This window comes from Scleropages formosus, chromosome 18 (genome assembly GCF_900964775.1).
Source record: "Scleropages formosus chromosome 18, fSclFor1.1, whole genome shotgun sequence".
NCBI lineage: Eukaryota > Metazoa > Chordata > Actinopteri > Osteoglossiformes > Osteoglossidae > Scleropages > Scleropages formosus.
Window position 1 is genome coordinate 15,991,136 of NC_041823.1, and position 19,939 is coordinate 16,011,074.

At 42.9% G+C, this 19,939-nt stretch overlaps 1 protein-coding gene across 3 annotated transcripts in view; it reads left to right on the top strand.

Annotated features, from left to right (window-relative positions):
* LOC108941907 (semaphorin-6D-like) overlaps positions 1-19,939 on the top strand; it is a 102,251-nt gene that overhangs the window by 3,614 nt on the left and 78,698 nt on the right. For all 3 annotated transcript variants that reach the window (XM_018764820.2, XM_018764823.2, XM_018764821.2), the window contains exon 2: positions 11,198-11,304. The gene's annotated coding sequence lies outside the window, so the exon portion shown is untranslated. The remainder of the gene's footprint in view (positions 1-11,197; positions 11,305-19,939) is intronic.

The following is a 19,939-nucleotide window of genomic DNA, read 5'->3' on the forward strand; positions in this document are numbered from 1 at the left end:
AGAACCCAAAGCTTAAAAAAAAAAAAAAAACTATTGCAATGCTTGCCTGACACAAACTCTGTGCAAAGGTAATCAATATTAAATGCAATAATGTAACTGCAATACCTGGGATTTAGTTGTGGACATTTTTCTAGGAGGATGTCCATAGCTTTCAATAGATCCTCAAAGTGGTCACGACCTACAAAAACAAAAGTTTAAGAAATTCTCTTCTGATGGAACTCTTGAACTTCACCTGGATGTTGAATTTCACCATTTCATGCCGTCCTTCAACTGTGACACTACTGGTCTCTTCTGAGTTGTGTTTTTGGAAAAACGGACATGAATTACCAGTGAAATGGCATCAATATTTCAGTATAAACATAAGTTAAAAGGTGACTTTGAATCCATCAGTTAATTTTTTTTATTTGAAAATGGGGAGGAAAAAATACTCAACTTTACACATCACATTTTGGACTGTGGTAAAAATAAATGTATAATTTGTAATTTCAGAAAGGCTAACTAGTCATTATGGTTAGCAGTTCTTTGATTTCATAGTCTGTGGGCTATTGTTGATCCTAAGGAGGGTGATTCTTGTACTAGTAGATAAGGGGCAAAGTGTAAACTGTTCTCTTTTAAGGTAGAAATTGGAGGGGAGGTTCCCACAAATCTTCTGCAAGAGAGGAAATGTGCAAGGTTCTCTGTGAATGTTCAGTGCCTGGTTGTCTTTACTACAAGGTAAAGAGGATGTGCGTACAGTTATGTACAGTATTCTGTTGGATGAATGGTAATCGCTAATGTGAGGTACCAAACTAACTGCACAGGAATTTCAGAATACAGTGTACAGTGCATCCTGCAGCACATATAAAGATTATGCTTCCCTGCCAAACATCCCCATTACACCTGTTAGAGCATACATTACACACATCAAATAAATGACCATTACTCTCATCAGGGTATAGCCTTCTTCTCTTCATTGCCTTCCTTTTTTGTTCTAAGTTACCTTCATCTCCATGCTTTGCAGTGGGCGGATGCAAATAGCATGGGACCAGAAAGTGTTCTCTGTCCGCTTGCTTTCGCTCAAAAATTGTATCCTAGCCCCATCTGGCCTGAAAGACACGCAGCTCACTTAGCACGGGTAATGGTGCATTTAGCCAAGGGTGTAATTTCATTTCCAGTTTCAAATGGCATGGTGTTGTTTTAAATCATGTGACGTCAGCGGGGAACCAAGGATGACTGTGTCTTCGTAATGGTTGCAGAGGTAATGAGCGCTGAAACAGCCCCAGCACCAGGAGCAGATTGCCATGAAAATAGCCTTTGAGACAGATTGTTTCGCACCCAAATGGCAGTTCTGGCTTTACTTTTGCTTCTCTTAATCTCCTGTTTAGCTGTTGAGATAGACAGGTGAAACATGGTTTTGTTGTCCTCCACTGTTGGCTCATGGTGGGCACCAAGGCTATTGTCTGCTGCTCTGAATGCTTGTCCTCACAGGACTGACACACAACAGGTGAAGTTGTTGTTGTTTTTCTCAAAGTAAGTTTTCAGCCTGTACGTTATTCTGTCAAGGTGGAATAGCCAGCTTCACTCCACTGAGCATCTCCAAGGGGATGCAGAAATTCTGGATTCCACAAATAACCATGACCAGTTGGAAAATGAGGGGCTTTCATCCTGATTAATATCCATATGTCAATAGAATATCCTGTTGCTTCACTAAAAGAGTAGGAAACCTCTTCCAGGCTTCTCTCCTGTCACCTCCACATTCACATAGTGGCCCTAATGCTTGATGCCATGGCTCTTGCATCACTGTGGAACATCTACTGGTAGCAGGATGGCAGCCAGTGCTGCTGCTTATTCAGGTCTGGGAGAGCATGATGCAACACCCGCTTGGGCAAGCCAGACACACTTTGTGTCCCACTTGTCTCTTAGCAGCATGCCCAAAGGTGAACTGACTGGCCTTTTGGTAGATTAAAGGTTATACATACACACACTCCCACAGACGCACACATACACATGCATACGGTTTGATTAGCATGACTGGTAGATTGTGCCTTCTGCCCAAAAGACTGACATTTGGGTGTACGTTAAAGGAGAGGAGAAAATAAATCTTATTATATGGCAGCCTCTTCTGCTCTCCCTCATGTATTAAGCCGAAGTCAACGTGGCACGTCTTCAGAAATGCTTCCCGCGTCTTGTTTGTAAATTATCAGCAGTGACTCAAGAGCATTTTGTTCAGATGCTGAATTCAAATTACATCCTCCTCAGAAAAAAAGGCTTGCTTGCTTGCTTATTTCACTTAAGAAGTGAGTATTTTTGGATGAATAGCTTCTCTCCCCTTTAAGGTTGATTAGAATAACTGTAAGCAGGAGTTCATGTGCGCTCAGTTTAGCCCTTGGTGAGCTCTGCTGTTAGAACAACCGTAAAATGCTCGCTCACTTAAAATTGAGCTTGTTAACGTTTCTTGTTAAACACAAAAACATCTTTTTTTTTGTTTATTTTACTGTACGTTCTGGTTGTATCAGCAAGTTAACACCTATCTCTAGCTCAGTTGAAATAAGCGTCTTATGTCCTGTAAATTTTTATATGGCAAAGTCTTCCAACTCTTGTTGAGCTGTTGTTCTCTTTCAGTCCCATTACAGTAATAATGTGTCGTACAACACAACGTGTGCAGAGTATGGGGTGTGGGGGTTCCAGAATTCAGACTGCTTCCTCCAAAACACTTGGCCACACTTGCAAGTTATTGATTTCTCTGACCCTTTGGGTATGAAAAGTGCTCCACTTTGTGTTCCAAATGATCCCTTAATCACTTAATAATGGCGGAAATCATCCCGCCTCATTGATTAGTCAGTCGCTGTGAACCAGTTCCAAGGCCACGGCTCTCTGATTTCTTAATTTTGCCCCCTCGTTTTCTCCAGGACATTGGGCTGTGTGTGCACACTCTGCCGTGCCCGCTGGTGAACTGGATGGCCTTCCCAGGACCGAAATGTTGCACAAGTTTGCAATTACTTGCTGTAGAATAAACCAGTTCTTCAGAACACTACAGATAGTGATTGTACAAGGAAAATAAAGATGTCCTCTGCTTTTGCAGGTGCTGTACACACAACTTTGTGTTTCACTGTCATGGCCGACCCTTTTTTTTTCGGAGCCAGTTTTGACGTTTCCTTTGCCTACATTTTTTTTTTTGGGGGGGGGTCTTTTCAGCTGCAACTGAAGTGCTGTTACTGACAAACACAAAGCCACTCTGTGTGAAATTCTGCCCGACGAGTGTTCCAGGAATTTAAGTGTAGGAGCATGGGGACTATTGTTCTTGGAAGATGACACGCAGACTGCTAGAGCGCAGTGGGCTGCACAGCTAGAGTTGTTGAGTGAGGGAGTTTGAAAAAGGAGTGAAAAATAGTGTGTATGCGGGGGGGTGGAGTGGGGTGAAAAAGGGAGTTGAAGAGGTTAAATTTTTCTCAGCCACAACAGGGCTGACAGAATTTCCTCTGAGTACTTAGAGCATTGAGACACAAGCTGTTACTTTCCACACTTCTGTGGGCAGTTGTACAAAAGCAACACTTAATTTTAACAAAAGTCTTGCTTTGGCTGTAAATTTTGAACATGTGAAGCATAAAGCATCTGTCAAATATCTGTTTGTAATTCATCAGAATTGAATTATAACTGCTCAAATTGCTGTGCTGCATTATATTCATATTTATCAAATTATGAAATAAGTAAATGATGCCTGGGGCAAATTTATGGCTACATTTTTTTTCTTTTTTCTGAAAGCAGTTGCATTGTTTTTCCATGCTTCATTATTTTTTTCTAATACTGTTATCTTTTATGCAGAGTTTGAATTTGTAGATTTTAACAGATATACCCAGAGCTTTAAAGAGGGGTTCAGTTTGCGTGTTTTGATCCTGCGTCTAATTTTGTGCTCTCCAGAAACACCACCCTTCATTGTTTTACCGGAGACTCAAAGGGGACGTCACTGAGCGCATATGTATGCCAATGTAGTACAAGGAGGAGAAACTGCAAGTGGATGGAAGAGGCTGAAAAAGAACTTCTTTTGCTGTTTGTTTTGCTTCAAACTTCAAACTGGCTCGAGAAGACTTCATGCATGTGTGGGTTTGTAGCAAAGCGGGCAGGAAAATAGGGGGGTGGTCTGCCTAGCTTAGCAACTGACCCAGTCACCACCCTCTTCCCAGATTTCTGCGAATTGCGGTCCCCCCCTTTCCAGAAGAAGGCTATTTTTAAATCTGGCACGTTGGGGTGGGCTGAGTTGTTCTCATATATGATCTGACCTTGGCTTTCGGCCAGGGAGAGTAAAACGGTAGACCCTCTTTCTCGTTCGTGTGCAGGAGGCTGTCAGCTGTAACCATATGGTGGCTCCACTGCGTAGCTCCTCAAGATAAAATAATGTCACTTTCCCAGCAGTCACCCTCCCCATACCTACCCTCAGGTTCCAGTTCATCCAGGTCCTTACATTTGATCCTTTTTATTGCTTTCCCACATTGACTGTGTGGCTGCACCTCTTCTCCCGAGGGCCCTCGCTGGCAACTGACGGTATGAAAAACAACTCAAGGTAAACAAGTCTCCGACTGAAGTGACAGATATTACTTTTAGTGCTTCATCTCGCCCTGGGAGAAGGACGTCAGCCAGACACCTAAACACGTTTCATTGACTTAACCCAAGCGGACTTAAATAACTGTCACACAGGAAATGGCAGCGGAAGTGAGAGGGCCTTGATGTTTCACTCAGATGTTCTGCTCCTTGCTACCTGTGGAGTTTGGGTATTCATCCCATGCCTGAAATATTTTTTGCTCCTCTCTTGTTCTGTTTCCGTGGGCCTGTGGTTGCGGAGGACAATCCCGAGACAGGTCATTTGTCTGCAGATACTGAAGACTGCTGTTATTAAAAAGCAATTAAAGAGCCAGGAGAGTGGTGTTGTAGACCAGTGCATGAGAAGTGAAAAATGATGATTGACTGACTAATTGAATGCATATTGAAGAGGGGGCTGGGTGGGAGGAAAGCTATTAAAGCGCATTGCTTATCACCTCCAGTTGCTGTTGGATATTGTCTGATTAATCATTAGTCAGAATTGAAAATTTTATTGTGAACACTTGAGAAGCAATTGGGAAGACAGAAAGGGCTCATATTAATTCATACTGGGCATTCCAGTCAACGAGCACATTCCAAATCAAGGGTTGGAACGGCTATTCAGGAAGAAGACCTTTTTTAATTTATGTTCTTCTTAATTAACTGTCGGCAGTAATGTCTTTGCCTATTTTACAACTGCTGCTAGACAAAGCATGCAGAATACATTAATATGTTTTGCTAACGAGGCTTTGATTACTCTTTTGTTCTGTAGATTTATTTTTTCACCGTACTGCTTTAACTTAGACTATGTATAAAAACATCCACCCATCGTCAAGAACCGCTTGTCCTGAGCGGGCTCGCGGCAACCTGGAGTCTATCTGGCAACACAGGGGGCAAGGCCGAAGGGGGAGGGGACACCCAGGATGGGACGCCAGTCTGCAGCAAGGCACCCCAAGCAGGGCTCGAACCCCAGACCCGCCACACAGCGGGCACTGGCCAAACTCACCGCACCGCTGCACCCCCTAGATAAAAACATTTATTGCTTAATCATAGGTCAAATCAACATATTTCAGTTCTAGCAGTTATGATGGAAAATGCATTACCAGTGAAAGTTATGAAATGAATCTACACATTCAGCATAAAATTCCAAACATTATACTGTATCAGTGATCAAAGACTTTCACATATTGACTCTGTCTTCCCAGGTGTTCACGCTACAGTTGACTTATAGTTCATGGTACCGAGAACCTCACAGCACTGCATTAAAAATCATTGTGTTGTTGCAATGTGCACAAAGCCTAAGTCACTGCTTCTGGGTTCAATAAGTGGAAGTCAGCTATGAGACTTCCACAGGTTGAGCACCTGAAGCTATTCCAGAATTGATTCCCTATCACCTTTTGCCAACACCCCTACCCCTGAGTGAATGCAGCCTGGTCATTATTGACCTTTACGTTTTAGCCAGCAGCTAGGAGCACACTGGGACAGGGCAGTCCTACTGAATGCTATGTCGTACCTGGAGCTCTGCTCTTCTTGATAGATGCTGCATCAATGTGATCTGGCCTGTCTTGCGTGAATGAACACAGACAGATGAGTTGCGTGTATATTCCCTGACGTTGCAAGATTTCACACACACCCAGTAAAATTCAATGGAAACAAATCCTTTCACTTGTTAGGACACAACTTGATGAGCCAAACAAACTCAGGTTGGGGGTAGGGAGTGCCATGCCTGATTTGATATTAGCCATCAGATTTAGTTTCTTACCTAGGCATGGGGATGGAGTACATTTACATTTACATTTATTGATTTAGCAGATGCTTTTCTCCAAAGTGACATCTCAGCAAAAATACGAATTTGTGCATTACATTAGGAGAAAGAGACACAGTTGCAGATGTGATTCTGAAGAAAACCTAGTTTGTTACTTTCCCCTTGATGCACCAATGTTCATCGCTCGAGTACATGCATAAAACACAGAATAGATTAATCCTGATAACCTTCCAACAAGTTTTTTTTTTCTTTTTCTTTTTCTTTTTTAAAAAAAAAAGGTGCACAAACATTTACATACAATACAGGAGTAGCAGCTGTGTAAAGGCTTATCGGGGGATGATCATAAAGTTACGGTGCATGAACAAGTATATATTACATATTCTTGGGTACATATTAGGGAGAATGATAAGCTGCTTGAGTTTTATTTTCAATAACTAAATGTGGCATACTTTATTTTTTTATGCCAGTACCCAAAATCGCAACCCATCTGGCTATTGACCTTTACCTGTGATGCTTTAGGAGCTGTGTTACTTCCTAGTCTATTAAACATTTGTACAAAGTATAGACAGCTGTTAAGTTTCAAGGGAAGTTCTAAGATTTTTGCAAGGGCTCCTTTTCCTCCGGTATGATCACATTGATTCAGAGTGAGGGTGGACTCAGCACATTTGGATTAAACAAGCTTTCTGCTAATGCAGTGAAAGGGCACTGTGAATGGGAAGTCAATCTGTACATCATCCACCCACATTGCATCTTTCTATAGATGAACACTGCACTGAGAGGCATAATGAGGCTGTTTTCACAGCCTCAGCTTTCAGTTTCTTTTTTTTCTTTTGGAACTCTTTAATAGTGTATTACTGCAGTTAGTCCCAGATATGTCTGATGTTTTTAAAGTATGCATCTAATTTGTATGATAGTGGATGTTTTTACAGAGGTGTTGCAATTTTGTTGAAAGAAGGGAAACAAACAGAGTAGAGAAGGGATTTTCTAGGGTTGTGCATAATTTTAAAACAATTGACTCTGATAGTGGGCATTTGTTGGCTAAATGCATAAGTGTCCTTTTAAATAAAAATAAATACACTAATACATTAGAGTGTATTGACTTGAGAGAGCTGATAGATATCTTCTGGTCTGAAAGCATTTGTGAATATGTGATCTGGTGCTCTTAATGGCAAGAGACTCAGGGGATCTTTGAATAACTGCTGTTGGCTTTAGGACAAGGAAGGATCCAAGGAGTGTGCTACTGAAGTAGTTCTAGAAGAAAATCTTGTTTAGCTCTGGGTCCTAGAAATTCCGTGTGGGTCTTTTAACAGAAACTTTCAGCAGGTTCTCAATATACAACCCAGTTAACCTGTATGCCACCTGAAAAGAACCTAAATATAACCTCTGTCAGTGTAAGTAATCCTTTTTCTTGCTTTACCCAACTAAGCTTTCAAACATAAAATACTTCAGAACAGGCTAAGCAGGTGAAGATAACATGTGGAGAGCCAGTGTGCATGTGGTCTCTGCATCTAAGTGTACTGTGTCATCTGACGTTATGCACAGCTGGAAGTTTTGGTAAACATATTAGTTGAGCAGAGCAGCCTGGATCAAGCAGTAATGCAATTTTTGAGCTTGCGGAATCATCCTGCATGGTTGTTTTTCTAATCAGGAGAGAATAAGTTGGCACGGAAGTTTCAAAGCCCGCTGTGATTGTTTTCCTCGTACATTTTCTTACATATTTTTAATTCTGTGAACATCTTTCTTGTGGCTTTACACAGAACTCAGAGAAATAGTCTGGCAACAAGACAACCTGGTGGAATTGTTTTCAGATGAAGCGCCTTGTTCATGTGCATGTAATCAGGTCAGTGCTTCAAAGAAATGGACAGATGCTTCCAGCTCCCATACTCCAAGATAGTTTATCTTCAGACTGCATCAGCAGCTCTGTCTCACTGCAGCAATTAAACTCCATTATCTCTGAGCCAGGTGTGTTAATGATCTTTTGTCCCCAAACGCAACAGGTCCTGCATCTAATCTCTGATGCACTTTAAAGCACTTTGTAACACTGGAAGTTTTATTTTGATTAACACAAGAACAGATCTCTGTGCTGGAATGCAATATGTGCATGCAATCTTTTCATTTTTAAAGTGGTTCGTATGATCTACACCGTTATGCAAAAGCAATTAAGAATTTAATAACACAGCGAATGACCTGTGACCCCTGCATGTGGTTCTTTGGGGAAAGTATGCAAATTGTGTCTCATTTTGGGGTTAGCTAGTAGCATAGTGGTCAGTGCTGCTGCCTTTAGACCCAAAGGTTGTGGGTTTGATCCCCACCTCTGGCTGTAGTAAAAAAAATTACCCTGCTGTTTAAATGGGTAAATGATATTAAGCATGTAATAATTGTGTGGCTGTGCACAAACTGCTAAGTAAAGAGAAGAATAAGCAGCTAGCCCTGTCATTTCTGTGTGTGTGGATACAGGGAAATGGTGGGAGACTACATGCCGAGAACTTGAACTGTGAAGAAGCCAGCGTGTTGCAGTCACCGCCAACTCCAATAACTTGAGTAATTTTCCTGCAGCCTTCTGGAGGATGTCGTCACTTCTGGCTATGGGGTCAGGCAGTCTGTTCCTGTCCTGTCTAGTCCCTTTAACAGGATCGTGTTTCCTTAAGGTCTCCCACCCTGGTCCTTCCCACATGTCATAGAGGAGAGTGAGTTTTAGGGTTTGGTTGTGGCTGGAAAGTACAATGTAGCATAAACCTCAGATGAAGCCAGACAACTGTAGCTAGAGGGGATCCAGACAAAGGCTGAGTAACAGGAAAGTACAGAAAAATTTTAGTGGCATGTACTTTGCTCTGTTCACCCTTCTGGTCACAATTGGGAAATTCAGCATACAGCTTGATTCAAAGTCAAAGCTAGCAGGCACTGAAATGAAGTGGTTGTTTTGAAATCAAAATGGCTTAAGCACCGTATCTGGAGGAAAATTAATTCCGACCAAGTCAACGGGTTAATACGTTTGTGTATGTTGAACAACACAATCAAGGAACTCTACATGAAGCTGCTTCCGTTCTCGAGTGTTCCCTGAAGAAGTTTCCTATTAAGCTCATTTGTGGTGTATGAGAAGCTGGTAGTTGCTGTCACAAAGCTAATTTCGTTTTCCTAAACCCCCTCCAGCACGTCCAACCAAGAGCATTTTAAGTGGCCAAATTTTTAACAAGCCACTATTCGGGTTGTTTGAGAAGTGCAAAAGTGCTTGTTGTCTTCTCTCTGTGGAAATGCATTTGATGCTTTGTCACTGGGGTGAGCATTACCTGCTGCACTTTGAATGCACGCTCACCGGGATGCAGGTGATTGCCACATCCTGATTGAGGCACGATAATAGCAACTCCTGGTGATTAGATCACCTCTCTGTGGCACGCAACAAGTATTGATCATATTTTGTGCCTTCCTGCTCCAACCTCCAAGGAACCTGTTGGTCTGACCTGTTGGGATGGATTTCTTTCTTGTAATTTCCACCCCAGCTGGCGCACTTGAAAACCCAGCACTTAATGAGGAATATTTTAAAGCAAAACTTTTTGCAGTAGTCCTGAAACCTGTCTGCCCTGCTGCTTGGCAAGTGTTGGAGCTGCAGCGAGAGAAAATCTTAGCATCATGGGGTTCACTGGGGTACCAGTGTTCTTGGCAGATGGAGAACAAACAGCACAGCATGTTACAAATTCTCTGGTAAATTCGAACAGAGTTCTCTGCTCGTGTGCACCAGATGGAAATTAAGTGCATTTAACAAGCGCTAATCTGTTCAGAGAGGGGGCTCCTATTTCTGTAAACAGTAGTGACGTTAATAGAGCAAAACCCTTTTCTGTGGATGTTTCGTTAGCCTGAGTCACACGCTTAACAACGTGAGAGGAAGTGCTTTTAAAAAGGAAGAACATGTTATGTGCTTGTCGATAAGTATAGCTACTTGAGCGGAAATATGACCGAAAAGCAGGTATGTTGTATGCTTCACTGGTTTTTTGCTATGATATCTTGCTATGAACTGGCAAGATGATGAAGATCACAGGGCGAGTTGTTTGCACTTTTGGAATCCACCTGTTCTGACCGTGTCCTGTCCATGTTCCGTTGGTTGCAGTCTTCTGCAGTAGCCTTCAGCTCTTACACAGAATATTTGCTGAGAGCTCGCCGTTCTAGTACTTAGAAGATTATTTTGCCAGAATCTTCATGATAGCCGTTGCTTCCCAATTACAGGTCACAAATTAACTCAGTAATGCAGGCTTCCTTTATTGCAATGTGCCAGCACTGCAAATGGCATGAAGTCACTGGCGTGAGTTAATGGTGGATCTGCTTTTTTGAGCCTCATCAGCTTTTTGTGCGCATGATTTTTTTTCTTTTTTGCGTTGATAAAATGGGAAAATCAAGGACCTAAGCCCATGATGCAAGGGAATAAGCTTTCATCTTAACTCAACCATTTATAAGCTTTAATATTAAAAAGTTAAAATTGTCTGCTTTAAAAGCAGTTTGTGTATTTTCTTGAATTCCCTGTACAGTAGGGAAACGTTTTGGCACAGGCCTAAAGCCTGCTCTCATAAAAGGGAATCGCTTAGACCAGATATATATGATTTAAATACAAGACTGATAACTAAGAAGCGCTCCTATTACAAACATGCTGTATGCATACCTGCATGCTATATGCATACCAACCTTTTTTAAACTCCACATGAAGGAGTGGTGAGATCGTGGAGGACATGTAGGGCCAGTAAGCTGTAAAGATCTTAATTAGCCCTAAAGGCCTCTGAACAGAATGAGATTACACCAGGAAGATTTTCATCTCTTTCCCAGTTACAGCTTGGGACTTATTGTTGAGAAGCATTAAAGAGGATTTTGTTCTGATTTTTTCTCTTGTTCCCTCAGATTGGCCATCAGATGGTTGTTCTCGGACTGAGGCATTCTGAATAGCAGATCTTCGCTCTTCTGGATCAGCTGACTGGAGCCCAGCGGTTCCATTGGCCAAGGCCCAGGTAGGAAAACATGACAGGTCCAGGAATGTGGATGAGCATTTTATGGCAAGAAATTGGAAGGGTGCATCTGTTATAATGACTAGTAAAAAAAAAAAAAGATAAAAATGCAATAGGAATTAAGCGGAACATACTGCACTTATTCTGTACAATATATAAAACTGCAACTAGTTAAATGAATGCAAGTCATCTCAGATTTGGTCACATTTCAGTTTCAATTTGGGAGAAACGACCCAAAATAGGGTCACCCAAAACACTGTCCATGCTGGTATATGATAATACATACAATGTTTTGAAGTCTGCATCACAGATCAAATTTACAGGCATCCACTAGGAAACTTGAACTGTATAGTAATTCTGTTTCTTTAGCTCAAAGCCTTCTTGTATATTTTGGATAGTTTTCTGCCTTATATCCTAAAGCTGAAATACCTTTATAAAAAGCCTTTTAGATGTGTGTTCAGAACTGCGAACGCCAGGGAGCCCCATAAATCGATAGAGCAGAAAAGCCTGCCGGGCTGCTCCTGGAGCCTACGGTGGCACCTGGATTAATGGCCTCAGCCAGGAATTTCAGTTTGGCCAGATTTGAGCTTTTATGTATTTATTGCCTTTGAATCTATTCTCAGAGATGTCTGCCACATGCTTCAAACTGCAGTTCTGAATTCTGTCCCTTTGCACTATGCGGCCTTGGTGCAGACAGCTGTAGATGCCCACGGATGTGCAGAAGTCTAGGTGATAAGGACACAGCCACAGGTCCGCGTCTTTTGGAGTATGAGATTCAGGAAGGGGCCTTGGGTCCCCTGGGGCTATTTGACCAGTCGCACATGCGAGAAATACAAGAGATCACAGTGTGGGCAGGGCAGGAAGTCAAAAGACCTGAAGTCGCGTGATGTTTGATGGTCCCAGGTGACGGTTCCAGCAGAGTTGCAGGGCGGTCAGGGACAAGGCAAAAGTGTCATTCTGACAGGGTTTTGCGGGGGGGTCAGGAGGAGGCAGATGGTCGGCCAGATGCAGGGCAACCGTGACGTTGGAGGACTCAGGCAAACTGATTATCACAAGTGTTTCCTGGGTAACCAAGAAGACTGCCCTTTACAAATCAGTAGCTGTCTCCAGAATTCTATTAGGGAAATGATGATTGCCATGCACATATAGTCATGTCTATTATTTTCCTTTATAAAATTCATTATTCTCGGTCGCTGCAAAATGTTTCGTAACTGCTTATGTGAGAAACTTCATTTTCCCAAGGTCCACTGTTGTTTCATTGCCTTACATTTACATTTATTAATTTAGCAGAGGCTTTTAGCAGAGGCTTTTCTCCAAAGTGAGTTCTAACGAACACTATGTAGTGTTATCTGGAGTCACCAATCTACCTGAACAGCATGTCTTTGGACTGTGGGAGGAAGCCTGAGCACCCAGAGGAAACCCATGCAGACACTGGGAGAACATGCAAAAACCCTCTTGATTGGGAGCCTTAGGCTCACACTGAAATCAAGTCATTTCATGGAGCAGAAATGATCTCTAAGTATTTGTAAATGTTTGCTTTTCAAAACAGCCAACGTTGTGTTGTATCTTGATCTCCGAGACGCATGGAGTTTCACTGACTTTATAGGAGTTCTCTAAAATTTTATCTTTGGCTTTTTACAGTTGGATGCTGCATGTGCCAGTGCTGCCATAACAGCTGCTTGATGAGTTTCCCAGTATGCCATCATATTTTTCCTGCCACTTCTCTCTTGCTCCCTGCACCAAGCTGACACGGAACTGAAACAACCCAAAGTACTCTTTCCAGAAGGGCAGAATACAGTGAGAGCCCCTCAGGTGCTCAGTGTTCCTCAGGCCTTCAGGTATGAGTCCCTCTGAGAGCAGACAGGTAGATGGAGCAGAGAGGTGTCAGCCACATAATTGGGGTGAGGAGATCACTAGGCTGAAAGGGGGATGTTTTATTAAGTCCATTGAAGGGAGATGCATCAGGGCGCCACATTTTCTGTGCATTCAATGTCAGTTAGTCTTTACTTTCTTCTGATACCCACAGGAAATGGACACAGAGATGGACCCATTAAAAAAAAAAACAACAAAAAATAACCTGCTTAATAAGAATGCTCAAGCAATTTGCACTTCACAGTACACGCAGTCCCCGTGTCCTCGGTCTGTCTTTAAGTCGTAGTTTTATGTAAGTCGGAACAATTAGGTATGGTGTGTATCTAACGTCAGTTTGTCAAATGTTTGTCTTACTGTATCGTATATCATGTACCTTTCTATGCATAAAAACATTAAATAAACACTTCCAGATACACTAAAACATCTTTATTATAACAGTACAGTAATAATAATAATACAATATAATAATAAATAACTGCAGTATTTATAATAGAGAGAGACATAGAAAGAGATGCTAAATGTCACTACTGTGATGATGAACAGAGGACATGGAGGAGACGGGACCCAAGTGCAGGATCATTTATTCTGTATCGAGGGATTAGACTTGTTCTCGTGGTCGGGGACAGGAAAATCTTCGGTCGATCTGCGAACTGAACAGAGGCGAGGCTCCGAAATCGTGGTCAAGGGACAAGGTGAGCGGTCGTTATCAAAGAGGTGTGGAACGGGACTGGGGAACGATGAGAGACAGGACTTGGAAGAGCAAAGCAAGGTATGTTTGAGAACGGGGAGGGTTGTGTCGAGCGAGGTTCTGTAGCTGAGAAGAGGTTGAGAAGTGTCTTTTACCGGCAAGTGCTTCGACTGAAGCTGCTGGTTGAAGTACAGGGTGTGGTCGTGACAACTACAGTATTTATAATAGAGAGCGAGAGAGAGAAACTTTCATGTTCGCTTTTCCAATGTTTGTTGGCATTTAACCTTTTTCCGATCGCTTTATTATTTCCACTTTAGTTTCAGTCGTTGTATTTTTTTTTTTTTTCCCCAGATGCGTCACCATCACTTGCATCACATTTACGCTTTGGTGCCATGTTTAGGAGGGTAAAACAAAAAAATTAAAGCCATATGCAGTAACACACGAGACGCTGTTAGCAGCGTGGTCCGACTGAGAAGAACAAAGTTTTTGTCCTACCTCGAGCTCACATGCTGCACCCACCAGCCAACGAACAGCTGTAGATGCACAATGTTTTGATGCGGGTCGCAAAGTAGCACCTGTTTTGTTATTGCAAATTATTGTGTGTAACTCCAATTTTTAATATAATAGGCTTAATTATGATGTTTTAATTTGGTTGTTACTTAAGGGTGACCAAAAAATTAACTTTCGGTCAGTAAGGGAGTGGTTCATAACTACGGTTGTACATAAATTGGATGTTCGTGACCCGGGGACTGCCTGTACTGTAATCCACTTTCATCTCAACTCCATAGCCTTTTTTATGGAATTCCAAGCAACCGTAAATTCTCTAATTTTGCTGTTGGTTTGGGTTTCCATCCAGATTTAGACACTTTGAAAATATCCTGAATTGTTGATCTCTTTCCAGCAGCGTTGCCTTGGTTACTACTGAGGCAATTAAAATCCTCCTGGAAGATGATCTTAAATCGATAACGGAGGACGTGCATTTGAACAATGTAGATGTGGCATTAAACAGTGTAACCTCATGCTTGGTTTATCTTGAGCCTCAATTTGTACTTTTCAGCCTTTTTATAGCCATCTTATTACATTCCGCTGTGTGCAGCAGGCAACACCTGAAATTTGCAAAGGTTTGTATAATAACTCTGCTGTCTGTCACAGAAACAGTATATGTCTCAGTTTATCTTGTCTGTTAATATGTTTCCCTTCGCACTGGCTGAACTTAGGATGGTGGGCGGCCTGTGCAGAGACGACTCTGTCTCTTATTAGATAAGACCTTTTTTTGTTCGTGTTGCAGTATCTGCTTAGCAGGTGTAAGGTGATCATATTTAGAATCTGTTAAAAGAATGACAAAGTGCGGAATGCTTTTGCAGACTGAGTGTCAAGGAAGACTGTGTAAACAGTTTGTAAGATTGGAGGGTGGATGTCCTGGAGGGTTCAGTTTTCTAGGAATTACGTTTTTTTTCTTAATGTAGGTAGACTGTAAGACAAGAGGTCCTCACATGGTGCAGAAGAAGTACTGTTAGTAGCCCGCTTCTCCGACAGGCCCTTGCTGCCTCTGGCAGCCAGACACCCCCAAGCTCCAGCAAGACCACTGCTGGCAGTTAAATATGTAAACAAAATCATACCTTCTCTCCTTGTTTACTGCGAGCTGCATAATTCTGGGTCTGAGGTAGTGCTGTCCCTAGAGAGTTCCAAGGTTTCAGTAGGTTTAAATGAAGAAATGGCATACACACTAGTGGCTACTGTTAATAAGTGACCCTGCCATCAGCAGCACCAACACCGCTCTTCCGTATTTCCAAAGCATTAGGAAGAGTGAGAAATAGGGGCCGCAATCTCACCATCTTGGCCTGGCCTCAAAGGTAGAGTATAAGACCTGGAGCCCATTTGGCAGATGCTGCTCAGACTATCTGTCTGGCGGAGGAATTAGGTTAGGCCCTTGTTTTTGTGCTAAACCTCACAGAATAGTGGTCTTCCCTTCTGTCTAATGGGGAAGCAGCTCCAGTACCTTTTCTTTCCTCCTTAAAACACATTGAAACACCTTCAAGTTTTCCTGCCTTTCAACTGTTTTTGTTGTCAGTAAACTCTGGAAACTTCTTGAATTCATGCATCTGCTTGTTTAAGACATATTTTGCTTGGTGCACATTTTAAAATTTAAATCGTTATGTTGCTTCTTCAGTAAGATCTTTCTGTTGTACCAGGTTGTTGATAACCTTTCATAAAGTATGTTTGAGAATACCAACCAATGTCTACAACAGCTTGTCCCGAGCAGGGTCGCGGCGAGCCGGAGCCTCATCTGGCAACACAGAGCGCAAGGCCGAAGGGGGAGGGGACACACCCTGGATGGGGCACCAGTCCGCCGCAAGTCGCCCCAAGCAGGGCTCGAACCCCAGACCTGCCACACAGTTGGCACAGGCCAAACCCCCCGTGCCCCCCCTTCTTGAGAATACTAATACAGTCTAATTCACATTCCATACCACATTTGAAAATTAATTTTGATGGATCATCATTACTTTTCCTGTATATCACTTTCTTTCTGGAATATCTACGCAACTAGGGCATAAATTCGCTTTTGCATAAGCAGCGAAAAAAGGTCCAAACCTTTTTCTCCCCTTTTTTTCCCCTATCAGTGTTGTATATGTATAAATATATGAAAACTTTGCTAAAGAAGTTTAAGTGCCATATATGCCCTTTTCATTCAGATCTAGATTGACTGATTATAGCTGAAGTTTTTCTGGTGATTCTGCATCTCACATTCTGGATTTCCCTGCAGAGAGTAATGAAGTACTTTCTTATTCCATCCTACCCTGTCCTACCTTGTCCTATCCTGTCTTGTCCTGCCCTGCCCTACGCATTGTCTTTATGTTGGCTAAGAATCAGGGCTCCAATAGTCATCCTCCACATTATGTTACTGCAGCTTCTGCCGGGACGACTGAGCTCCCAGACATCGCTTTGATTATCTGGAAAAATAATGCCTCTAAATTGTCAACTCCAATTAGATTCCTCGTCAGCAATTAGTTTGGCTGGGTGACAGGCTGTCAAATCTTAGGCTATGGATGAGTTTCCTGGACTGCGGTTCACAAGAACCACCCCCTCTTCCAGACTGTCATGATCCATTCATCAGTAGCTGTAACACCTACAACTAATATCTTTGTTCCTCATGCTGTTGTTAATTAAATTGTTTTAAGCCATTCTGATTTGGTCCATGCAGGAGAAGGAATTACTGGATGAGGAAGAAGTACTTTTTTGTTTTCAGTTGCTGTAAGGGTTAAACTCTACAGGCCTCAAAAGTATTACCAGCAGAGCATGAAATAGAATGTGACACAACGTGATGTGTAGAGAATATAATAACCTCTGAACTGTGAAATGATGGAAAGACAATACTGCATGTGGCGAGCAGCTCTGAAGCCTACCGCGCAGGCCAATTTATTTTACAGTACAACTTGTGTTGTCCTTATGGCACACCAATTCAGCTAAGTGGAATTTAAGCTTTTCTCACTCAGTTTTTTTTTTTTTTTTTCCTCCTCCCTTCTTTCCCTTGCTTTGTTTGTTCTTCTCTGGTTATTTATTTCATTATTTAAATTTAATCAATCTCTTTGTTGCCTGTGTGGTGGAGAGGGCTCGTTCTTCAGAAACCCTTGATTAGAATATGAGTGATTATCACAAAAGAGCAACCCCCTGGCATGAGGGAGTGGGCCCGTAGTTTGTTTAACGGAAATAAAGTGCCCGCACAGTGGGTTAATTAGCTAAAGTGGGCTTCCCGGGCCCCAGATTTCACTGAATGAATGGCAGGAGAGGCGGCAGGACATACGAGTGACGGCATGCCAGTGTGGCCAACTGCAAAACATTAATTTCTTTGTGAAATATTCAAAAATGTTTTAACATTCCCAGCCCGAATAAGACTGTGGATAAATACTGAAAAACAGCATTTAAGGAAAAATAAAATATTTACACAGATTTTATCGTGTGTCTTTTTCTTATTTTATGGCTGTTTCGTTTGTAAAGTTAAAAACTCTCATGGATTGAAATATTTCATCCTTACAGTAGGCAATTAAATGGAGTTATGGAGAATAGTTTTTCTGTTTACTTGTAGCTAATTTAGTCTAGTTTAAAGAGGAATTTATGTGCTCAGCCCGTCTACATGTCGATGCTTGTCTTCGGGACGTATAACTCCGGTCGCTTTTCTGTTTTCCGAGATGCCTTGAATCTAGAAAGACTCTCTCTCAGTTCCTTTATCGGTCTCCAAGCTAAAGTAGATTGTTAGCACACACAGCCCTGGCTAATGTTCTGTGGTACATTGTCAGACTAGTGGCTAACATCCTGTGGCGTGTACGCCAGACTGATCGCTCATTTCCCACCTCCTCTTCTCACTCTGTCTGGGTGAAACGGCCACGTGGTATCGATCGCAAGAAGGTGGCGCAAAGAGACGGACGTCTTCTCCTGTGAAGGTTCATGATGTGGAAAAGCCCATCTGATCAGGAGCTGAGGCAGGACACAGCGGCGTTATGTCATTTAATGACAGCGGTGTTTTTGCCTCTCGTCACGGGATAGTCGGGCCGCGTCAGGATGAGTTCAGCTGATTTGATTTGCCCACCACGCTTTCTGGCCCGAATGCGCTCCCCCTCGAGGCAAACCCTCTACCATCTGCTGTGACACGGAGCACTTCCAGGCCAAAGGTCTATTCACACTCCATCTGATTCTTGTTTTATTTATCTTGGTAACATCAGGGAAACTGAGCATAAAATTGGTGCGGAGGGCAGAGAGTATGTTCTATTTTGCGCAATAAAAATGTTTGGTAGTGCAATTCTGTATAACTGCACAGGTGGTGATGATCTGTCACATTCTGTTCACCATGCAAAGCGTGTGATTAATTTTCAGTTTAAAATTGGAAATCCTCAGCGATTGCTTTAGTGGGATTTCTGTATTAATTGCAATTAGTTATACCTGCTAACAGCTTAAATCTACCAGTTAAGCAAGTGTTTTGCCTTGTCCTCACCGTAGGATGAGCTTGCACTGTACCTTCTCCCCATGATCTGTGTATCTGCAGCGTTTCCATTTAAGGCCAATGAAGTGGACCCTGGTTTCTCATCTCAAGGACATTGTGCGCATCTGGAGAGATGCAGCCCCCCCCGACTCCACCTCACCCCACCCCACCCCCTTGCCTTTGTTTGCCAGAATCTTTGTAAGCCCTAATGTGCACTTAAGTGGATGCGATTGGCACAGTTAGAATTTTCCTGCGTCTGCGCTGAAGCAGATGCAGACACGGCACCGTCTTTGGAGGCCAGAGCGGGCGGCCACCGTCTCTGAATCTCACACTACCTCTCCCTGTCCCGTTCAATGATATTGACTGTCTCAAGTCATCAATACTCTGCGTGTGCGGTTGTTAATCTTCGTTCGCCTTCATCAGCAGGCCCCCCCGATGCCCCGTTCAGTTTTTAGTTCTGCCCTCACCAGATAGTCCCGTCACCTTCCTCCCCCCCCTCCAGCTCTCACCTCATTGCTCCGCTTCTGTGTCAGGCTTGGGGGGGTTAAGCAGTCATGCAATTTGCAGTTGAAAGGCTTGAAGTGGATCAAGAGTGGGCAGCCGGGGGCAGGTGAGGAGGTGAGGGAAGGGTGCCATGGTGCGATTCACAGAGCTGACAGGAGGCCACCTCCGCACTAACTAACAGGAAGGGGAGGTGGGCTGTGTCTGCGACAGCAGCAGCCCTCCTACGGTAACATTCTGTTCCTCTGTTAAGTGGCAGAGCCCGTTGGGGCCCAGGGGCCCCCTAATGGCAGCTGGGACCGCTTCTTGCATCCCAAAATGCTGTGCCCTTGTCAGTCCTTGTGCTGTTGCAAACTGGAATTTCTAACCACACATCCCTAATGCGAAACCCACCCTTGGGTGTCAGTCTGTTTCACTCATTACTCGGTGACTGCAGTGCATTCATATAACACACAATTTAATACCTCAGTTTGTACAGCCTATTAAAACCAACAGTCTCTATTATTAATATAGCACCAAATGGTGAGCCGTGAAATGAACCTCTCAGGCTGGATCCCTTCTAAAACCAGCGGTTCTTTGCATAAGCCATCCTTGCAGTTCTA